Below are 22,837 nucleotides of genomic sequence, written 5' to 3' on the forward strand. Positions count from 1 at the left end.
ATACTTACGGCACATGTCACAAAATGTGACATGCATTAGGAGGTGATATATCTTTTGTGTTTCTGAGTGTGGTAAGCTATAAAATAGCAGTGTCATCATGCAACTCCAGACTGTTCACTCCTAGCTTCTCAGACCAGATCCTGGACTTCCTTGGCCTGAGGCAAGAGGAGACTCCACAAGGAGAGCAACCATTGTTTTCGTACTTAACAGCTGCTGATGAGCTGTGAGAACCCTCTATCCAAATAGCCCTCAAAGAACAGCAGAGGGCTAGGGACAGAGTCTAAAACCAATGTAAAACAGTCTAGGCTTTATTACAACCTTCAGCAAATTTTTGAAGTATAGATTACAGAGTCCTTCTATGGCACTATACTAAATTAAACCCACCACAGATTCCTCAGTTCTAGTATTAGCCATAGTTGTAGAGAATTGACCAGGAACTGATCATGAAAATACTTTAATACTCCTCATTTGTGTATAAAATTTTCATCTTCTCAGATGATGTACTGCAAGCCTTCAGCATTAGGAGCTATAAATCATTAACTTCTGGAAAAGTGATTTAAAATGTGTGGTGGAAAAGCACAATACTGAGATAGAGCTTAAACAGGTCACTAATCAGAGGCAGAGCTTTATTTCTTAGGTGCCTTTTATACCACTGTTTATCAGACTCTTTTGGGTCAATTTCTCAGACCTGGATTCTTTTTTGTGCTTTCTTTTGGGATCCAGCTATTTCAAAAGAAATAGCATTATCAGGACCAAAGAGCCTTGAACGAGAGTACCTGGATGTACAGAAATGACAGATGATGCTACTGAAACTGAAAAAGCATTAGGGCTTCCATAACCTTTATCAAGAGCTAAAGAGAACTCCACCAGCAGTCTGGATAGAAAAGTTGTAAAACAGAAGGAAATTGATCCTGCTTCTCCACTGCCCTCCTGGGTACACCAAGGAAACCACAGCTGCATTTGAGGCTTTTCTGCTTAAGTGTACCAACAGTTAGGCCACAGAGCAACAGATTAATGTTCTTGAGAGGAGAATTAGACAGCAAATAAGTTTATTGAAATACTTTGAAAAGACACCCTGTATCTTCAGATCTTTATCTGGGGCTTTTTTACTGTGATACACAATCTATTTTGTGATGGCCAGCCTGTTAAAGCAGTTACAGACAATGATTAATGGTAGTGTGAGCCAAAATGTAATGATTCAGTTTCCATTTTTTAAGGTTTACATTACATAGATAGCTTATAATATAATTCTAACAGATAGAAAAATTTAATTAATTAAGTACCTCTTAGGAACAAATGGACCTACAAGTATTCCCCAAATACTTGGTTCAAATTAGTGCTGATCAGGTCATAGTGTCTGCATTTGCTTCATGTACTGGCATGTCTAATCAACCGGAGCATGGCTCAGTGTCTATACTATACAGCCTTTCCTGACAGGTATCTTTAGTGGATACCCAAAAATCAGCTAAGAATACTGTTGAGAATGATTGATGTTCAGTTCTCTAGCTACAGACATTAGGGATTCAACAGAGACAGCAATTTTTCTGGATCTGAGTTAGACAGGCTTCAAGGCCCGTGTTGATAGGAGGTGCTATTCAGTGAATACTTTGGTCTTTAGATTTAATTTTTCTTCCTCTAATGTTGCAGAAGGAAGTGGTGTTTTCGTACTTTAAGCAGCCAGGATCCTCACCCACTAGTTTATACCAGCCACTTCAGACCTGTTCAGCCCAAGGATTTAAGGTGTGTCTGACTAGTGAGGCATCTTTGCTTAACAGTAGTGACAACAGTAGTAGCCTGTGTAGCGTGGTTTGATTCTCCATAGGAAAGATCTTTTCTGATTTCGTTAACAGAAAGGGATATAGACAGTGTCAAAATAAGCAGAAATCTAGGAACTGCCTTTGCTATTAATAAGCTTTTTACTTCTGGAAAGAAAGAGAGGTTGTTCTTACAGCTTACTGAAGGATGTCTCCCTGCAGCTGAATGAAGCTGCTGTTACAGCATTGTGCTGGTTTATCCATGCCAGATAGTTTAAGATAGCACAAATAAAAAAACCCACACTCTCCTGTGTGCCAACAACCTGAACATAAGCTGTTCAGGGAACTGGGCTGTCCATTCTCTTCAAGCTGTAGCCCATTAAATTGCTTCCTATCTGCATAAGTAATAGCACTGGTTAGCTGTAAATGTTCTTAATTTCCTTTGCGGATGGTTTAGCAACATATCTGAGGTTTGAATGTCCTTGTGGAGGGACTCAGCTACATCTAGCAAGATCTGCTTTGCTTCTGGTTTAGTTAAATTTGTTTGTTAGGCAGACAGAGAAGTGGAGAAGTTTGGCACAACCTGCATCCATCCTTTAATTCACTTTGATAGAGTGAATTAAAGTAATCCAGCTCGGAAGTGATCATGCGTAGGTCATTGTGACCATTGCTTATCTGAGGAGAAAGGATGACTCCTGCTCAGCTGGAGGTGATAAAAGGCCTTCTTCCAGGCTTAGTACAAATATCCCAAGGACTTAACTTGATGTACTTTGAGAGATACTGTATGTAGGATAAGGCCAGTCATTCCTCTAGCTCTTCAAAGGATTTCTACTCCCTAATCAGCAGCAACTCAGCCATACTGGCTCCTCTCGAGATTCGCCTCAGAGGCATGCTGATGCCCTGAGGGACATCACTGGTGGTGAATAGACTTCTGGTGTTTGCTGGCGGTAGCCGTGGGTCCTGTTGAGCTCCATTATTTAGAAAGGCCTGAAGCAATCCTGGCTGTGCTCCCTCTGAGATTTATCTTTTGGTCTTTGTGCACAAGGACAGTATCTGCTTACATGATGGTGACACTGCTCATAATCTGGGTTATGTTCCCAGACAAGCTGTTGGTCATCTACACAGAGCTGAGAAGATACTCACAGCCAGCAGCAAACTGATGTTCCCCCAAGCAGAGGAGAACTAAGGCTATTAGCGTCTGACTCACTCCTGCTGCAACCGCTCTAGGGGCTGAGCATCTCTATGGCTCCCTGACACAGCTTGTGGAAACCCACTAGTAAATCCAGTATTACAGGCTGTAAGATAATTTTCCATGCCATCGAGTGGGTGCAGTCTCTCTCCCAACTCCTCTAAAGCATCTTCTTCTGTAAGTGCTTGTCACTCACCGTTCATCTTTCAGTCCCCTAATAGCTGCTGTCCTTCGTCAGACTGTGAAGGGCCGGAGGGAATCCTCTGTATATCCAGACCCGTGTTATGCTGCTACTGTTGCAATGTGTATTGTGTTTATTGCTATCAGCCCCTATCACAGTGTGTTGTTTTTCATCATGTATTTACTGTATTTCCTCTGCTCCAAGAAGCACCATTTTCTGTCCTTAATCGAAGCCCAGGGAAGGAAAACAGCAAGTCTGTCATGTACTGCTTCCTCTTTTCCTACAGAGGGTTTGGGAGCATAGAGGCAGAGGTGGCTTGGCTCATTTCTGAGCAGGAACAGCTTTGTTAGCCAGCCTTAGCAGCTGAACAAAGAGGAGGGTGGTACACACAGGCTTAACCATAGAAATTAAGCTATTGCTGTAACAAAATTGGGTTTCTGAAGGTTTGCACAAAAAAATTCTCATAACCTCATGCAGCAAATAGATATAATAAGGGGAATGCCTTTTCATTTAAATAAATCTTTTCTCAAACATTTAACAAACCAATCAGTGCATTTTGAAGAAACACTGTCTATTCTTCTTACTGACAGTGTGGCATTTGTTCATCTTCTTCTAGCTGCAAACAGTGAACTAAATATATGAAATAAATCTGATGATTTTAACACAGTAAATTGATTTGTGCAGTTCCAGTGTGGCTGGAAAAGGGACATTGTTTTGTGATGCATATAGATGCTTCTTATAGCAGGCAGCAGAAGCAGCCTAAATGCAGCATGATTTCCCGGAAGAAAAATCTCCCTGGGTCCTAAAAACAGGGTTTGCATTTTGCAGATATGGAAAAAATAGCAAAGGTCAATTCTCACCTTAAAATTATTAGGAGGAGAAGAGGAGGAAATTAGACAAAATGTTTTCCCTTTGATGCATATGTATACTTTAGGTAGTATTTTTCCACAAAAAGTTCCACAAAAACTGTATGGGATCCTTCTGTATAGAAGATAACGCATGCTCCATAAGAATTATTGTGTGTACAAAGGAAAATAATGTCAGCATAAAACAATTGGAATGACAGATGGGTACATATGACAAACAGTTAGGTTTTTGACATTCTTCCTTTAGTTCCACTTGCTTTATTTTTTAGAGGAGATGAGGTTTTTTTAATTCTCAATAATATCTAACACAGCACTGACAGTCAACAGAAGATAATCAATACAATGGATAACTAAGAAATAGAAAAGTTAATGCAAATGCTCCAACATCTGTTAAAGGCTATGGCATTTATTTTAACATCTTGATGGCTCTGAATATGTTCAGTAGGATGTGTGTGTCAACCCACAACATGGTCTGGCTGGAGTCCTGCGGAAATCAGTTGACAGTTTTATTCTTTTGTAAGATACTCACTGGGTGGAAATCTTTGCTAAACATTAGTAAGCATAGCTAAAACCCTAATTCATGACCGTCTTTGCATTTGCTCAGTCCTTGAGACAGAGACAGGCATAAATGGGCATTTTCACCATTACAATTCAAGGAATGGATTGTCTTTCTTCAGTATGGTTGGATGAATTTTGCATGTAGCCAATGTGCTTGTGAATTACACTAGTTTGAAAAGAAAGAAGAGCACAAATGCATTGGTTATTTTTACCCTATTCAGAGTCTGATTGCTCTTAATAACACTGAGATTATAAAGGGGTTTCTGGACTGATAATCAAAGCAACATGGCATACTTCTTAAACTGGAGAGTGGGAAGTGGAAGAAAAACATATGGGACTGGGAAAGATTTGGAAAGATGTAGAAAAGGACACCTCCTTTCAGAGAGAAAGAAGGTCTGCCAGTTGTTCTTGACAAGGTTACTCTCTGTTCAGAGTGTTTACGTAAGTGTATATTTATGCCTGGCAAGGTAGGACATGGCAAGATTCTTTGGGAGCAAACCCCTATAAAGTATGTGAAGTTGATGAAATGCTACCAAATGACATTTTTTGGGCTGAGTGAACTTTCTGCACTGAATCAGCAGATTTCTTATTTCAGTTCTTTTGCACGTTAATATTTTTCTTTCTTGGTTGACAATATGGTTTCAAAGTGGAATCTTCAGTGATTTTTGAAGTCATTCTTAAAAGACTGATAAGGTAGAATGATTAATTAATCACAGTGGCCCTTGACACTTTGAGATCAGTCTGGCCTGCTTAACAAGGAAGACATGATGGAGGAACTAACTATAGACTTGATTAAAGAAAGACTTGGGTCTATCAGGGATAAGTAAGTCTTTTGGTGATTATGTAGATGCTGCTTACAGAAGTTCTGTGTGAGTAGGATGATATATCAGAGGGATGCTTTCTCCCAGAAATCTGGGGTGAAGGGGGAAAGTGAAGGAGGGTGTCAGCTGCATAAAATAAATGACTACTCTTGAAGAACAGTTGAATGACCAAGGATATAAACAGAGTGATGTAGGTTTAGTTGCAGCCACCAAAAAGTTTTCAATACATAGTGTACTGGCCTGGATTTCCCCACTTCTGTAAGGGAAAGGAAAATACAGACTGAGTCCTAATCTACTGAGTTTTTAGGGTAATTTCCTCCCTTCCTATGTCCCTGTGAAGTCAGGAAGCTGTAAAGGCCACAGATCTCCTCAGGCTTTTAGGGTACTCTAGCTGCAGTTCGGCCTGACCTAGTGAGCCAAACAGAATCCCCAATCACTGCACCAGCAGTGCTGCTCCCTGAGCCTGCATGGGGATGGACAGGGTGCTTTGTCGTGAGATAGTAGACCCCAGGGCATTCATATCTTTTAATGGGTCCTCTCCTTGGGGCTGGAGGAAAGCTGCACACCTGCTTCCAGACTCTTTGATCCACTTCTTTTCCTAGCCACTGTCTTTCTTCCCTCCACAGGTATAGGCATATACTATTTTATCTCGTAAAGCAGGCTAATGCATTGACCGATTCACTCCGTAAAGTAATTTATTTTCAGGAAAGCTAAGGCAAATCAACTAAGGGTGTGAAGATGAAGTGTTGAATTAAACCATGTTAAACTGCTGTGGAAGCTCCCATTCAGGTGTAACATTATTAGAGTGCAGTGGCTTTCTCCTACTCAGGGGAAGGATAATTTACTGTGATCGAAGAACAACTGTAGAGGAGCAAATGAGAGTCCTCACACAGGGTGAAGGGTTAATGATCTTAATTTAAACTCTGAATTGTTGTACTTCTACAATCCTTGAGTGGCAAACCCACACTAAATGCCATAAGGAAGACTGGATGAGATTTTGATTATAAATTTGGTAGTGATGCATTTTTAAAAGGCAAACAAGAACACTTCTTTCACCTGCTTAATTTCATAAAATTATAAAATCATAGAATGGTTTGGGTTGGAAGGGACCTTAAGGATCATTTAGTCCCAACCCCCCTGCCATGGGCAGGGACACCTTCCTCTAGACCAGGTTGCTCAGAGCCCTGTCCAGCCTGGCCTTGAACACTGCCAGGGAGGGGGCAGCCACAGCTTCTCTGGGCAACCTGTGCCAGTGCCTCACCACCTCACAGAAAAAAATTTCTGCCTTATAACTAATCTAAATCTACTCTCTTTCAGTTTAAAACCATTCTCCCTTGTCCTACATGCCCCTGTAGAAATTCCCTCTCCAGGACTCCATTAGGAAGGGGTTGCTATAAGGTCTCCCCAGAGCCTTCTCTTCAGGCTGAACAACCCTAACTGTTTTGGCCCGTCTTCACAGGAGAGGTGCTCCAGAGCTGAATGCAATGCTCCAGGTGAGGTCTTATGAGAGCAGAGTAGGTGGGGATAATCACCTCACTCGACTTGCTGGTTGCACTTCTTGTGATGCAGTCCAGCATACGGTTGACTTCTGGGCCACAAGCGCACATTGCTGGGTCATGTTGAGCTTCTCGTCAAGCAACACATCCAAGACATTCTCCACAGGGCTGCTCTCAATCTGTTCTCCACGCAACTTGTATTTGTGTTTGGGATTGCCCCAGTCCATGTTCAGGACCTTGCACTTGGCCTTATTGAACTTCATGAGGTTCTCACAGCTCCACCTATCAAACTCATCCAGGTCCCTCTGGATGCCATCCCTTCCCTCCAGGGTGTCAACCACACCACACAGCTTGGTGTTGCTGGCAAGCTTGCTGAGGGTGCACTCAGTGCCACTGTCCCTGTCACCAATAAAGATGTTAAACAGCACCAGTCCCAACACCGACCCCTGAGGAACGCCACTTGTCACTGGTCTCCACTTGGACATTGAGCTGTTGACCACAGCTCTGAGTGTGTGCATCCAGCCAATTCCTTGTCCACTGAGTGGTCCATCCATCAAATCCATGTCTCTCCAATTTAGAGAGGGACAGTGTCAAATGCTTCAGACAAGTCCAGGTAGATTATGTCAGTTGCTTTTCTCTTTATCGACCAACACTCTAACCCCATCATAGAAGGCCACCCAATTTGTCAGGCACAATTTGCCCTTAGTGAAGCCATGATGTCACCAATAACCTCCTTATTTTCCGTGTGCCTTAGCATAATTTCCAGGAGGAACTGCTCCATGATCTTATCAGTCACAGAGGTGAGATTGACTGGTGTGTAGTTCCCAGGGTCTTCATTTCTGGATGCCTGTGTCAGCCACGTGTTTGCATGTCAGTTTTCATTTTAGTTCCTGTCCCCACATCAAATCATTCTACAGGAGTCTAGGAGTAAGTCAGTCCTGAGATGGCACAGGGACTTTTTTGACATGAAAGCACATATTTTGCATGCAAGAGCTTTGTGTTACCTTCTCATCTGGTTCATTTTACTGTTCTGCCTAGCTGCTGTTACATGTGATGTCACAGATTTCCCATTCTCTTCCTAGCAAATTAGTGGAGCTATGGCAGTGTGCAGATTGCAGGTCTGCAATTGCATGTTTTTTGCACAGGTGATTATTCTCTGTTTTGGTGGGAAACTAGGGGTTTCCCCACTTTTTTTTTTTCTTTTTTTTTTTTTCCCTTTAATGTTTATCCCAGTCCTGTAAATCTAGAAATTACATCCACAATGGTCCATGTAAGGTAGCTAAGTAAAGAGACCCTGCTGGCTGGAGGATCAGTCTTGCTGTGCAAGGTGTCCAGCTTCCCTAGAAAGCGTTTAGGCATTCACAGATTGAAAACCCCTGCAGAATACCCAGTGGCACAGTAAATGCCTCAGGATCTCCTTTAGTGCCTGCTTTATTTGATAAGAGGCTTGTTTACATGGTTTAATACCTTTAATTAGTCTTCATTGTTACTGAACTGCTGCTGTAGTTTGCATTACAATTGTTCTTTGCCATTGGTAACTGAATAAATTTTCTTCAAGTATTTACTACACTTTATGCTTTGTTTTATGTCCACATTTCACGGGTCCCTACTGGGTTTTGGTTGGGCTCAGCAGGTATTCCTGCGACCAGTCTGACCAGCTGTCTTCCTTCTCTTTCTTTTGTTTTCACAGATCAAATTTATCTCACAGAAACAAATGCTGCAAAGTGGTTTGTATTAATAATGCATTGAAAGCTGCAATCACAGCTGATGTTTTCTCCCACTCTTGAGGAAAAGGGTTATTGTAAACCTTTAATGTTCCTTTCGTTCCTCCAATCAGACTGATCTTGAGGGCTCTTGAGGTACTCAAGGAAGGTTTACAGCAATGTAAGTGGGCTTTTCCGAAAGAAAATAAAAATCCTAATTTTTCAGTTAGTCCCAAAGGAGTGTGTCTCCTGCCATAGAGTAGTCCCACTCAGATTTAAAAGGTCTGGAATGACATTCTACCTAGTAAATTAAAAATGGACACCACTTTCAGTTAAATTAACCAGCATTATGCAGTATGGTTTCCTCTAATGTTTTATTGTTGTGTTGGTTTTTTTGTTGGGTTTTGTTTTTTTTTTTTCCCTGGCTCATATTTAAAGGAGTCAAAGATAGAGCTTTTTCATCCGATTCGCAGAAAAAAGACTCTACAACTCGAATAGAGTTATACAGCAGGTATGTTTACTCCAACGCCAGGGTGCAAGGGGATCTCTCCACAAAGCTTGCACACCCACCGCACATTTTACCAAAAACTTATAAAGTGTGGATAATTCATTGGATTACATAACACAAACGTACATATGCATGAGTAAGGCTGGGTTAGTTCTAGAGGCTGATGTCAACAGTTTATGTCATCTTTGCACCTGTGCATTGCCTCCTGGTGGGCGTCTTTGGGGGTCTTTGGGAGGAAGGCTCGTAGTCTTTCTCACTTTTTTTCCCCGGAGCATGAGCAGATTCCCTTGGCCAATTTCTTAAATAACACGAGTGTTTTTCAGACGGTTTACTTTCTATTTTATCTAAGAGAACCAATAGAACTTCTGCCATCCATGTATGGCTATCTTTACTCATTAGCAAAATTCCAACTAGTTAGAGCCACCTGTTATTCAAGGCCAAAAGTATAATATTTTGCTGAACATTGTAATCCTTGGTAGATTTTTCACTGTGAACTGCTTTTTTTTGATGAACACAGTAGTCCTTGGTAAAATTCCACAGAACAGTCTGGGCAAGCAGGATTCTTAGCAATATTTTAAAAAATACTATATCTTGCTATAAGTAAGTAAATAAGTTGCTAAGCAGTTTTCTATAAGTAAATAAGTAAATAAATCTCAAAACAAGTAATCATTTCTCTGTATCACATCTCATCCCTATAGTGGAGGTCAGCTAGTCTCTGAACATGCTTTGTTCCTCTCTAAATTTCATTCCCCCTTTGAACATCTGTGTCACTGAGGCAACCGGATCTAAACTCCTCTGCTGTGGTCCCAGGGACTTTGACACTGATCTGAGATCCTGCAGTCTGGGACCAGGAGCAAGGTGCCTGTGCTCCCTGTCCCTTTATGGGATATTGATGAGTAGTGGTGCATACTCAGCTTGGAATAGCAGAGACAACAAGTAAGACATGGTATGCATGGGTATTTGAAATCCTATCCATCTCTGTTGGACCCAGCTTTACTGGATGGATGACCTAACAGCCTGCACAGCAAATGAGGCACCGATGCATTTACTCTAGGATCTTTTCTCAGTGTCATAACTTTTTTTCATAATACACCAAGTGACACAGTTAGTTACCACAGGAAATGTTGAGAGTACCTTCTCCCTCATTCATACTAGACCAAGCCTGTTAGTGCTCTCTCCTGGCAGCTGGAATATGTGACTGTGAACTGGCATCGAGAAGAATTGTGCTCTTAGCTCTATGGAAATGATGTGATAAGAGGCAATGCATCTCCAAGTTGCGCAGTATCTTTTTTCCATTCTCTCTGGCAACAAACCCATGCTTAAGCCACCATGGTCAGACTTAGGGAGTTACTCTGAAAGATTCTGAGCTACTTCCTATTCAACACATGTTTCTTAACATTCATTTTTTTGAACAAGATCTCATTGTACTTTCTGCTTTAGTTTCTGTCTTTTCTTTCATCATTCTCTATTTCCTTCCCTCCACTGAACTGTTAGATGTGATGAATACTGGTATCAGCTGTGCACATCCTTCCATTTCTTTTCCAGCCTATAATGCAAATGTTGCACCAGCTGCTGGGTCTCACATGCTTCCTGCTACATCTGTCTCTATAGGTCCTCATGAGACAAATGCATGTACATAGGTAATTATCTTGGATTTGCGTTTCTTTCCTAAATGTGCAATCCATTTGACAGTACTCACTTCCAAACCTGTGTCTGTGTAGACCGCTTTGTAATTTCTGACATAATATGAATCAAAATCTAAATGAGACCTGTTATGGCCAATGGAAGTCCATTCTAGAAGGCAGACAATGTTCAAGGTGGTAGTTAATTGTTTTAATGGCACTAGATGTTTCAGCAGACTAACACTTTCACACGTGACATTCCAGGCTGACCCTGTGGAAACTGATACAGCATTGAAATTCACATCAAAGGAGTGAATGAACCATTTGCGGATTTTGTAAATCAGACACCAGCAACTCAGAAATGTCTACATCTGCATTCTGGGGAGACCTGCAAATGTAAGTTGCACTTTCTATAGAAGACAAAATCGTAATCAGTGACTGAGAGTCAGCAAACTCTTGAAGGTGAAATAAATCTTCATGTTCAGTTGGTTACACAGGTACATTTATAGGCTGGTGTTTGACTAGAACAGTGGTGTGAAGTATGATTTATTGGGTTTTGAAGTAATGGAATACCAACGAAACACAATTTGAAACTATAGGTTTAGTGAGATTATTTGTTTCATTGTTTCAATTTTGTCTAACACACCTACAATTATATTGCACACAGATTCTCATATATACATTGATTAAAACTGCTCTTAAGTCTCTCTACAGTTTTAACTGGAGATACCTGCTGGATCCCGGCAGGAGGGTTTCTGAAACAGTGTCAATGTTCCCCATACTTTGTTTTATCTTTTATAATATATGTCCCCTAGGAATGAGGCCATTCATGATGGTGTATGTGACTTCTTTTTTTTGTGCTGCCTGTGCATTCTCAGAGTACGTTACAGAAGGGCAAAGGAAACCTGAGGGTGCCAGGTGTAAATGGTGGGTGGGATCCTTGGTCTGGGGACCAGATGCTGGCATGGTGGAGTAGCAGCAAGATGAAGGGAATGAAACAAGCTGATGTGCTGATGGAAGGAGAGATGAGCAGTGAGACTTGAGCTTGTGTAGGGAGAATAACAGATATAAGTGGAGAGATGGGAAAAGGAAAGGAGACTGTGAGCAACTTGGAAGGTAGAAAATTAGATGGGAAAGAAGAGAGTGAGTTAGGAGAATTTAGAAAGCTCTGAGAAAAGGGAATTCTAATGTTGGGAGTAGATGTTTTGGGAAGAGTGAATAAGTTTTGACATGGTGGAGAATAGAGGAATGTATATGCTGATGTATGTGCACTGTCAAACGACAGGAGTTCTTCAAGTCTAGGAACACCAGCCAAAATCCATTACTGGGGAGTTAAGTGAAAGTACTATTCTGCCAAGAAATGTTCTGTTAGTTTCTCACTACATCCTGCTTCTGTGATAAAGAAATGTGATTTTTACACACAATTGTTCAATAGACTATGCATCTGATTGTGTCAGTACAATTTTTAGTGATCCCAAAACAGTTTCCTGGAGGGAGATAGATTTTAAAGGAAAATGCTGTGAATTTCATAGGAAGATGGAAGAGAGAAGGGAAATCATCAAAGTAACTTTCAGACCATTATTTGTTTAGTGCTTACCATATTCCTCTCTGAAGGGGGAGACTACCAGGCCAGGGCTCTTCTCAGATCACTTTGAAGATATAAGTAAGTGGCTTATGAACCTTGTGCTGAGTCTTTGCACACAGGTATATTTTAGCCTTGAGGTATATCTTGTGCTGGAGTGAGGCATGAATATTAAATCTGGATTTTGGCACAAGAGTGTGTTGTGTTTTCTGATCTAGGTAATAGGTGTTGTCAGGAAGCTGGAGTTGCTGGTGATTACTTGTGCAGAGTTTACTCCTTTGGCCAGGCCTTTGCTTACTAATGAAATAATTTCTGTAGCAAGGTAAGGATGTTTCACTTCTCAGGGAACTAATGCAACCACCAAGCTTTGCAGTTGTGCAGTTAAGTATCAAGCCAATGAATGTCACTTATGCTCCTGTAAATTAATAGAAAAGGTAGGCTCACTAAATCATATTCAGAAAGGCAAAGTATAATTGAGGAGAATCAGTTTCTTTTTACACTTACTCTAAAATAGCCATAAAGTAGATTATACAAATCAGCGCCAAAAATACTGGATAATAAGATGGCATTAGATTTTTATATCTGGTGCCCTTTACTGTCTGTGCTCAAAGATGCTCTAAGGCTTTCCAGAGGAGATTTCCCATGAAACAGGGAACTGGATCTGATAAGCGAACTCTTGACTATAAAATATATTAAGACTCAGCCCTTTCTATAATCCCCCTTTAAAAAAAGCTGGCTATATTAACAGTAACAAAAGCATTAGAGAGAGAAAAACAAGACCTTGAAAATGGCCCAGGGTGAAAATTTGAGTTAAAGGAAGGAGTAAGAACAATTCATATGTGTTGTGCTTACACTGTGTGATGTTGCTTTCCTGTTTAAAACTGAGAGCTGGTGAAATACAGTGCCTCATTGAAACATAGTGAAATTACTGAACTCAAATATGTAAGTCATGGATGTTGAGACAGCCTAGCACTGAATAGCATAGGATGTGATTTTTGTCATTTGAAACCATGCTAGGAGATCTGCTATTAAAGCCATGTTTACCTGTGAGCAGCTTGGCAGAGAAGAGTAGCACTGATTCAAGTGTTTATCATTCAGTTTCTCTGTGTTCTAATGTATAAAAATGGTGCTGGATGCATTTCTGATGCAATTTAGAAGGTTTAACTGGAGGTAGCAAAAGCAGACTGTACTCCTTGTGTGCATATTTATCGAGAAATATTAATTAAGTCAAATACCACATTGATTCCTGAAAAAAAAAAAAAAAAAAAAAAAGATTGAGATTAATTCGATCAAATGGAACAAGTACTGAAAAATGAATTACTGGCAACTCTCACTGTGCAAGCACCTTGTCAGGTGCTGAATCCAATTCTCTCTGGTAACAGGTATCCAAAGATGCTGGCAGAGTAGGAAATGATGGAAAAAATAATTCAAAAGCAACTTTTCTTTATCCTTTTCAGTAGGCTTGTCAATGGGTAGCAAATGCATGGAAGAACCTGATCTGTTTCAGCTGCACTGCTGGATCACTTCATCACAGAAAGAAACATGCAAATACACTAAACTGATGACCCATAATGCTGTACTGATATGGGTGGAAAAAACAAAATATACCTGGACCAAATTCCCAGTGTCTTTGCAGGATTCTTGAATTGTTCCAAGGACTGTAAGGGCACCTTAGAATTCACAGGTAATCGATCTTGGAAGATCTGACAAAACACAAAATTATTTTTCTTGAAAACAATTGTATTAAGTATTGCTTTTATACATCTTAAATAAACAGACCAATGACAGCTTTACAGAATACTTTAACTTGAAAAAAGAATAGTTCTTGCAAGTTAAAATGAGAAAATCTTAGCTGAACCAGCTAAATCTTCCCTAAGATAATGTGTATTTAATGAAATGTAGACAAAATTAAACAAGTTTCTATGACAATAACAGTATGGAAACTGCTGTGAATATAGGCCAGCATGACTGAGTTTTCTTCATAAACTGTGTTTTTTGCACATTCTTCTATGCAAATATTGTCAACGCAACGACATTATGATTACAAGTTGATAAACAGAGAGGATTTTGGATACCTGTGTACATGAGGTTATATGCAAAGCCTGCCCTGCATGTGAAACTACATTTGCAAACAAATTTAATTCTCATGTTAAGAATGCATGAACCTTTACAAGTCTGTCATAGCCTCAAGATGGATATGCTTCCAGATATCTAAAAGAGGATGTGCGATCCCAGTCAATGTTTTTGTGCAATATTCATTACTGTTTCTTAGCATTTGTTTTTTGTATCTACTTGCTCATGCAGATACAAGCTAGACTCCCTTCCTGGAAGATTTAGTAAGAGCATGACAAGCTGTAGAACTTCAATTCAATGCAGCTACAGAGAGTCTCCTGCATGAGTCCAAGCTTTTGTGATCAATTCTAAGTAGAACAAAACAAGAGTAAGATTCTCAACATTTACTTCTGGCTGCATAAAAGCAGTGTTCTTATGTTGATGCAGTGTAGTAAATACCTAATATGGACCTATAAATATAATTCAAATTAAGGTAGATAGGTTCAACAGCATGATGGGTCAGTGAGTATTCAATTCCCCATTCAAGTGCCTAGTTATGCTTTGCACCTTAAGCACTGTGATTCTGAAGTTTGACAGCATAAACCAATACAATTTTATGATATTGTCTTTGTGTATTGAGACCTTCTCTGGGTGCTTTGGCTCAGCATATTAAATACTTATCCTGGAGTAACCATCTGAGCCAATATTGCGGATGAGGTACTTGGAATAGCTTTTGCAGGGCCTTGCCCTATTGTGTTGGAAGGGTTCACACCTACTGCATCCATATCCATCTCTATCCATAGTTAAAATGATGTCACTTTCTATATCTAGACTTTAAATTAGAGCTGAGCATTGCAGAGGGAATGGACAATAATTCTGAAATTTTCTCCAAGTGGAGAAAAATGCTCAAGTGCAGTAAAAATTAAGAAATACAGGGAAGCATTGGAAGTTTTAATATCTTAGCCTACAAACACACACACACACACACACCCCATTTTTTCCCAGGACTTTGCTGGTTTTGTTTGCTTCTCCTTTCTCTTCTTCCTCCCTCCCCTCTACACTTAGGGTGAGTGAAAACCAGCAAGGTGCAGAAGGTCATCCATCTCTGGTGAGCAGAGTGCTGCTGCCTATAACTTGTCTAGTGGAACCTAATGACTAAAGGGATTGAACCTGGCAGAACCTCAACATCCAGTGGTTCATCTCTAGCCTCTTGACAGTGGTAGAAAGTCATTCCTGATGACAGCTTTCCAGTAGCCAGAGTGAAATAATCAAGTATTGTTAGCCTATTCCTTGTGACTAAATGGATGGTGAGTAAAAAGGCCACCATGGAGATTAACCCACAGGCAGACTTCAAGGCTTGAGAGCGAAGAACACAAACTGCATCAGTGCTTTGAAGACTGCTTATTTAGGTCAGGAATAAAATGTACAGTGAGAAGAATATAGAAGACCTGTCTCTTCTGTTTCAAATGCTCCTTTCAGACACTACATTCAGATAAAAGGGGAGGGGAAGAAACCCACATCCTGCTTCAAATATCCTAGCTTGCATGTACAGTGAAAAATGGCACAAAAAAAGCAAGGAACCACAGAAGCTAGTAATTGTTGCTTCTGTACTTAAGAAGAAGTAGTAGGATAACAAGCTGTGTTCACACAGGAACTGTAATCATGGTTTGCTGATATTTACATACCTAATCATTTATGGTAAAAATAGTCCTTTGAAACAGAATTGTTGAGTCTATGTGGTTTGTGTATCTCACCCCAAAGGTTGCCTACCTGCAAGAGCTTAGTATGTCTGTAACACTGAGACATACCTGCTAAAATCAGTTCCACCTTGTGCCCAGCACCCTATCACACTCTACAATCTGTGTTCCCAAGCATTTACAGTGAATAGAGATAGAAGATAAATGGATCATCATCTTTATTTACACAGCAGGAAATGTAAGTAACAATCAAGCTTAAAAATTTTGGAGAGTGCCAAACCCAGGCTCTCAAAATCCTTAAGCAAGTAAAAAGTCTTTTTCTTCCTTCCCTTATACCCGGAAGACCACTTTAAGGTTGGTAGCAATACTGCAACAAATCACTGTGAGTATTGTGATAGAAATGTTAAGACTGACATGAACGGGCATATGTGGTTCTGGGAGCAGCAGCAGGAATGAGCAGCAGGAGAAGGGTTATACTAATGGCATATGTTGGCTGATAGCACGTAGATTATCATGTCATTAGGACACCAGCACCAGTATGTGCAGCTTCTTAGGACACGCAGCATGGGAAGGACAGCCTAAAAGAAGGAAGATCCTACTTCTAGACTAGAATAAAGACTCAATCCATTTAAAGATCATGGCAAAAGGCAGAAAACAGTGTAGGAACCTAAGACAATCAGATAAATAAGAAGGATGGTGAGCAAATCCTAATAGTTCACAGAGGTGGAATGGGTTGGGGAGATGGACTATCAACATGCAATGGGTACAGAAGAGCAGGGCAAAGACTGCACATGGTTTCCAATCTCAGAGGAATCCAGGACACAGGAGCACTCAATAGCAGGTATCCCGTATCTTCCATGTCATCTTAAGGAGTTCTTGGGAGACATTGGGATACAGCACTTCAGTGCCTGGCTGCTGGGCAGGCCACTCTGCCATGATTGTCTTGCTGATTATAAGTAAATTGGTATAAGACACTAAAATCACTTTTACTTCATTTCTATTTAAAAAAACCCTCACCCTTGCCTGCCTTTAAGGTGTCACGCTGAGATATGCTACTTGGCTGCTACAGTATTGCAACACCATTTCTTGCATGCAAAACCTTGATTTTGCCTGTTCAGTGTGAAAGTCTGCATGTAACTTTGCAAAGAGTCTGCTTTTGCCAGAGGTCAGCAGTGAAAACCAGTCTTCCTGGCCATGGATCAGTTAGATGACTGCTAGACTTGGCTCCCTGTGTTTTTCAGCCACTCTAGAAAGCCACATGCTGCTTCTGAGTGTGAAGCATTTAAAATGCCTTCATTCCTGGAACTCTTGGAGGCAAATCTGTGGGGTGATCTTTGCTACAAAAGCAAGTTGTCTAGTCTGGCAGGTTTATTCCAAAGCAGTTGACTATTAATTTGAAAAGTTTTGTTACCAAAAGAGCTAGAATTAATTCCTCTCTTCATCTCCCTGGGTAGTACTTTAAAGACAAGACAACTTCTCATCATGATGTTTTGCTCCCTAATTTCAAGGCAGCTGCTTGTTCAGGATGGCTTCTTTTAGTTTTGTGGGGGGAGATATTGCGTTTTAAGAACAGGTCAGCTCTCCAAAGCCAGAATTGGGCTTCTAGGGGGTGGAAGAGCTCTTGTAGCCTTGTCCTACAGACAAACCAAACGCTTCACTCCACAGGGGAAAGAATAACTTTTCTCTGCAGTTTGGCCAGCAGCAATCTTTGCTGTAATAACCTTTGCCAAGGCAATAATAATAATGTATAAAACATTATGTCTACAGCAGTTACTCCAGGGGTGTTCTTGGGAATCTGCTGTGGGAGGTAAACCGTAGTAAAAAACCAGTCATTCCAAGAAACAGCACCTTGTCTGTAAAATGATTTATAAATAAATGTCTTCTGTTCCTATCTTTACCACCCACTCCCCACACACATACTTTGCATTTATATTGCATTTTTTTATGTTCAGCCTTGTTATTTCAGCTCTGACAAAGGCCCAGCAAAGGCCCTTGGGTGGGCAAGGAGTTGTATGAACATGCCGAACTGACCTGTAGATTCACTGACCCATGTCATCTATGCCCTAAAACAGAAAGTCTGTGGAAAAGCAGGTATCCACATGCTTTTCCCACGTTCAGACAGGATACTGTTCTGAGTGTGAAAGGATGTAGCTTCAGCTCCATCTTTGAAAGCCTATGGCTGATTTTGGTCCCCCTCACTAATTTATATATTTGCTTTTTGGAAGGAGGGAGGTCCCCAAATCACATTGCAACTGCAGGAAACTCCCTGGGATGATCCAAATTCAGGCACCCCAACTCAAAAGCCAAATATGTACTGCTCTTGCTGATTCAGAGGTCAGCAGGTAAGGGGAGACCGTGGTCTAGGCCTTTGACTTAGATTAAGGGATTTATCATCAGATCTTGTCCCTGATACACTCTCTTCCCTTTGGTTATTTAATCTCCTGGTGATGATTCCTACTTCTGAAAAACAGGGATTGTCTCTACCTTAGCTGAAATGTTGCACAGTGCACAAGGCTTTTCTGCTTAACCTTTGAAAGCTTCGGTGCAGAGATAAAAAACTCCTGATATCCTTACCCTCCAGTTCATAGTGTGCACTTCTGTCAAGGTGCAATTTGTCTAACTTTGTTATGAAAACTGTGGTGCTTATATGCTCCTGGCCTTGGAAGACTGCTGCCAGGAGAAAAGCAGATGCCCTCTCTTGCCTGTCTTTATAACCATCAGGACAGTGCTGTGCTCAGGGGTAATTTCTAGGATATCATTGTGGACATACTGCTTTACAGGTTGGTTTAGGTGAGGTAATTCTTATGTTTTTGTAGAAGGTAGTTTTTTGCCCAAAGTAAAGCCTTGTAGTTCAAATGGACTTTATTTGTAGATGTAGAAACCACTGTCTTTCAGAACAAGCCAGTATTGTTAATGTATTCCCTTTGCTCAGAAACAGCACTAAAATTCGCTGGGATTGGTTGTTATGGGTTGTCCTCCCTCTTCTCATTATAGCTTGTCATATTAATCCGTTTAGCCAAAGTTTTCAGATCTGTCTGTAGGATTATACATGTCCACAGTAAGGGAGAAACTTGCATGCTTTGCTGCAAAGCACACTAGTTTGTTTGTTCAGGGTTTTTTTAAGATAAAAGGAAGATACTGTGCTGCATACAAATGCCCTGTTTGTCCTGCAGCACTTCTCTTGCTTTTAAAATAGCATCTTGGGTTCTGAACTCTAAGACCCCCAGCTGTAGCCAAGGACTGCTCTTACAGAACTGTCCTCTGGACAGCCTCCTGTGGCAAGAGCCAAAAGACAGTTCACAGTCATTAATTTGACAGCAAAAAACCAAATAGAAGCAAAAGTCTGCAGAGGATATAAGGATTGTCTTCTTTTGGTTTGGACTCAACAGATGTGGTGAAAAGTGGTAAGCTTAAAACTTTCCCTGCCCCAACTCTGCTGCATTGATGGAGATCTTATAAGGTCCTGCATTTTTCCTGACATATATTTTGTCAGCTGTGTAACAATAGATACAGGCCTGAAAGGAGAAAGGTAATGGGAAGGGAAAACTGGACAGTGACAGATCCAAAAACTCTGCAAAATCGCTGATCTTTTATGAAACTGTAGTCAGTTCTAAAACCAGTTGTATTCTTCTGCAATGAAGAGAAATGTTCAGTGATAGCTGGTATATTCCTATCTAGCTGCTAAACAGGAACAGGATAGGGTATTTACCTTTACATGATACTCAGAAGATACCTACTCTTAAATGTAACCAAACAATTCCAGGAGATCTCTTCCGAGATCTGGACTGGAAATAAACCATGAGACTTGTAAAGTACCTGATCTGGGAAAGTTACTTGCTTTAACCACAGTTTAAAAGTTACAGGTTGCACACCTCAGTTATCACCTGTTTTGTAAATGTGTCTCTTACAGGGAACTATGATGGTCCAGAACAATGTGGTTTTCTAAACATGTTGAAAATCATGGCAGGTGTACATATGGGCCAGCAGAGTAGACCTTAGTGGTTATACAAACATCTGAGTTAATTACAAATAATTAAATCTTGTTTTATATGCATTTGTAACCATTATATATGTCAGAAATCCGTAATCTTAGGGTACCTCTGAGGGATGACATGCTGAATAATTCAGTGGTTTACCTCATTCTACTTAATCACTTAACCCACCATTCTACTGCAACTAAAATAATTATATCAGGACTCAGATCTCCATAGACTAAACTAATCTGTGGTGCTTGATAGCTCCTACAACATTAAATATACAAATGATTGCTGGTGTAAAGGCTTAGCATGCTGTACCTTTTATATCCAGAGCAGAGATGACACTCAGGGTGCCGGGCTGAAGAACAGGCATACTGCAAAGTCTTCAATTAACAAAGTATGAGATGTAGCAAGAGTCTGGCTTTGATTTAATCACCAATTTTAAAATGTGCCATTCCCATGCAGTGGTTTGCAATTGGAACTCAGATCAAGTTAGCTCTGATAGACTCTGATAGTCACTTTTTTTTTTTAATAACACTGAATCGGGAAGTCTGCTTTCCCTTTGTCTGTCCTACCACAAACAACTGACATCTTAGATAACTGGTTTATGTCTCCAGCTGTGATAAACTTTTCTACAGAGAGGGAAGAAAGAGGATGAGCATACTGTTAGCCCTTCCTTGCACAGTACTCTGAGCTGCAGCATGACCTTAACTACAAGAGCACTGGGCAGATGAGCAATGTCAATGTCATGTTCACTGCTGTCCAAATAATAGCTGTGGAGGTGGTTACTGACAAGAAGGCTATAAGTGTTTAAAATGAAAGCAGTGAACAAAATAGGTATTTCAAGTCAGGTGGGCAAATGTCAGGTGGGCAAATTAGCTTTCTAATTTTCTGGTTTTAGTTGGGTTGCCTTTGAAGCACACAGCCTGTAAATGCACAGATTATGTTTCTATGAATACTGTGCTAGTACACACCCTGATCCAAAGGAAGGCATTGTCCTAGTGGTTCTTCCTTTCATGGGAAGGAGTCTTGAGGTTATGTGCTGGGCTAGGACTGTTTGAGTGTGAGGTCAGCTTTGGCACCGTCTGACTGTGCTTTGACAAGCCACTGTGTCTCTGCCTTGCACACAGAAAGCAGGACCTGCTTGTCACTCCCTCTGCTTTTGTGTTAAACTGCTTGCTAGGGACTGTACTGTAGAGACAGGAATGGTGAGCTGACTCCTGCGCACAGCTTCTAGCCCTGCTCTTATCTTCTTACAGAAGCATTACACATCAAATCTAAAACCTGTAATGTTTCTGCTCTTGAAGAGTAATGTGGACAATGAAGCCTTTATCTTGTGCTCCTAAAACATTTCAAGGACACGCTAGCATTTTGTATAAATATATTAAGGTCCAGTCATGAAATCAATGTTAATACTCATGCCACAGAATGCATGCTTAGTTTTGAAACCTTCTATTTTCCACCTAGGCTGTTGTATGGTGTTTTTATGGTGTCAATTCCTGGAACAAAGCTGACTTTTGTGGACTAAAAGTGTAACTTCTCTCTTAAAACTTTTGGAATGTTCTGATAATGTCATGTTGAAAAGAAAATATGTGACACAGCCTCTGAACACTGCTGAGAAGTTGAGCACAGAATTAAATCAGTGTTCTGCTGGTTTTTGCTTCAGGTTTGAAGAAATAATTTTCTTAGTGTCTTAAAGTCAGAAGGATGCACCCTGCAAATGCAATGCAAAGCAAGACTTGTATTCAGATCAGCAACTGCTTTGAAGAGAGCTGTTTGAAGGAAAAGAGGTAGGAAGGTCCAAGACAGTGAAGAAAACAGGAAATATTAGGACTTAATTTCATTAAAGAGTTTGAATTTTAACTGCGGTCAGAAATGTTAATAATAATCCTACACCTAAACAGTGTGACTCTTCCTTATCAAAACTTGTTTACCAGGACTTGTACTACTCCCCATAAGGTGTGAATTCTCATATTGAAAGATCAGTCCTTTCTAACATACAAAATATAAACCACCAGCATAAATAAGTCTACATTTACTACCCATCTGGGCTTCATTTTACTGTGGCATACACCAATGGCCTGGCTTCAGAGCAAGCTAGAGCAAGTAATGATTGGATCTAAGGTTGTGGCACGACACCTGAAAACGGAGCAATAGAAGCAGCAGGTTTTTTTGCTGTTAAGTCTCTGACCTGGTTAAGATGTTTTCTCTTGAATGTCTCAGTCTCTGACAAAGATTGGCTCAGATAAACTGTAGTTCAGCTAACCTGAAATAAGAGGGTGATAATGAGGCAGAAGAAACTCTGGTCAGCAGAACAATTCTGCTTTCTGTGCACTTGCCACCAAACTCCTGGGAATGAATATTGTTGCTTAGTTCAGACCTTGAGGGTTGCTTCCTTAAATATTAAATCTCCAACTATTAGGACCATATCAGTTTTCATTCTACAGACCTTAATCAGTTGTTGCTCATATACATGGTTCTGCATTGTCTAAGCGTGTATTTAATTATCAATGTGTTATCTTGTTCACAAACTGGACCCTTTCATATTTTCTCATGCCAAGAGGTTCAGTAGCCATAGGTTTACTACATTTGATAATAGAATAGCCTTTAATAACAGAATGCCACCTCCTGAGAGACTGCTGTCTTGTAAAGTCCTGTATTTTCTTCTGGAGAATCACTCATCCAAGAACATCAGCTTCACTCTGGTTTTGACAATGGATATCAGTGCCTGAAGGGTATACTAATACAGACATTAAATAACAGAAATTACAAATTAGACACTAAAAGCAGCCTATGGATATCGTTTAACATTTTAATGCAATAAATGTTTT

At 40.4% G+C, this 22,837-nt stretch overlaps 1 long non-coding RNA gene across 2 annotated transcripts in view; it reads left to right on the forward strand.

Annotated features, from left to right (window-relative positions):
• The window catches only part of LOC141973931 (uncharacterized), a 118,611-nt gene that overhangs the window by 733 nt on the left and 95,041 nt on the right, over window positions 1–22,837 (forward strand). For both annotated transcript variants that reach the window (XR_012635628.1, XR_012635627.1), the window contains exon 2: window positions 10,963–11,094. This is a non-coding gene — a long non-coding RNA (uncharacterized LOC141973931). The remainder of the gene's footprint in view (window positions 1–10,962; window positions 11,095–22,837) is intronic.

This window comes from Athene noctua, chromosome Z (assembly GCF_965140245.1).
Source record: "Athene noctua chromosome Z, bAthNoc1.hap1.1, whole genome shotgun sequence".
Lineage (NCBI taxonomy): Eukaryota > Metazoa > Chordata > Aves > Strigiformes > Strigidae > Athene > Athene noctua.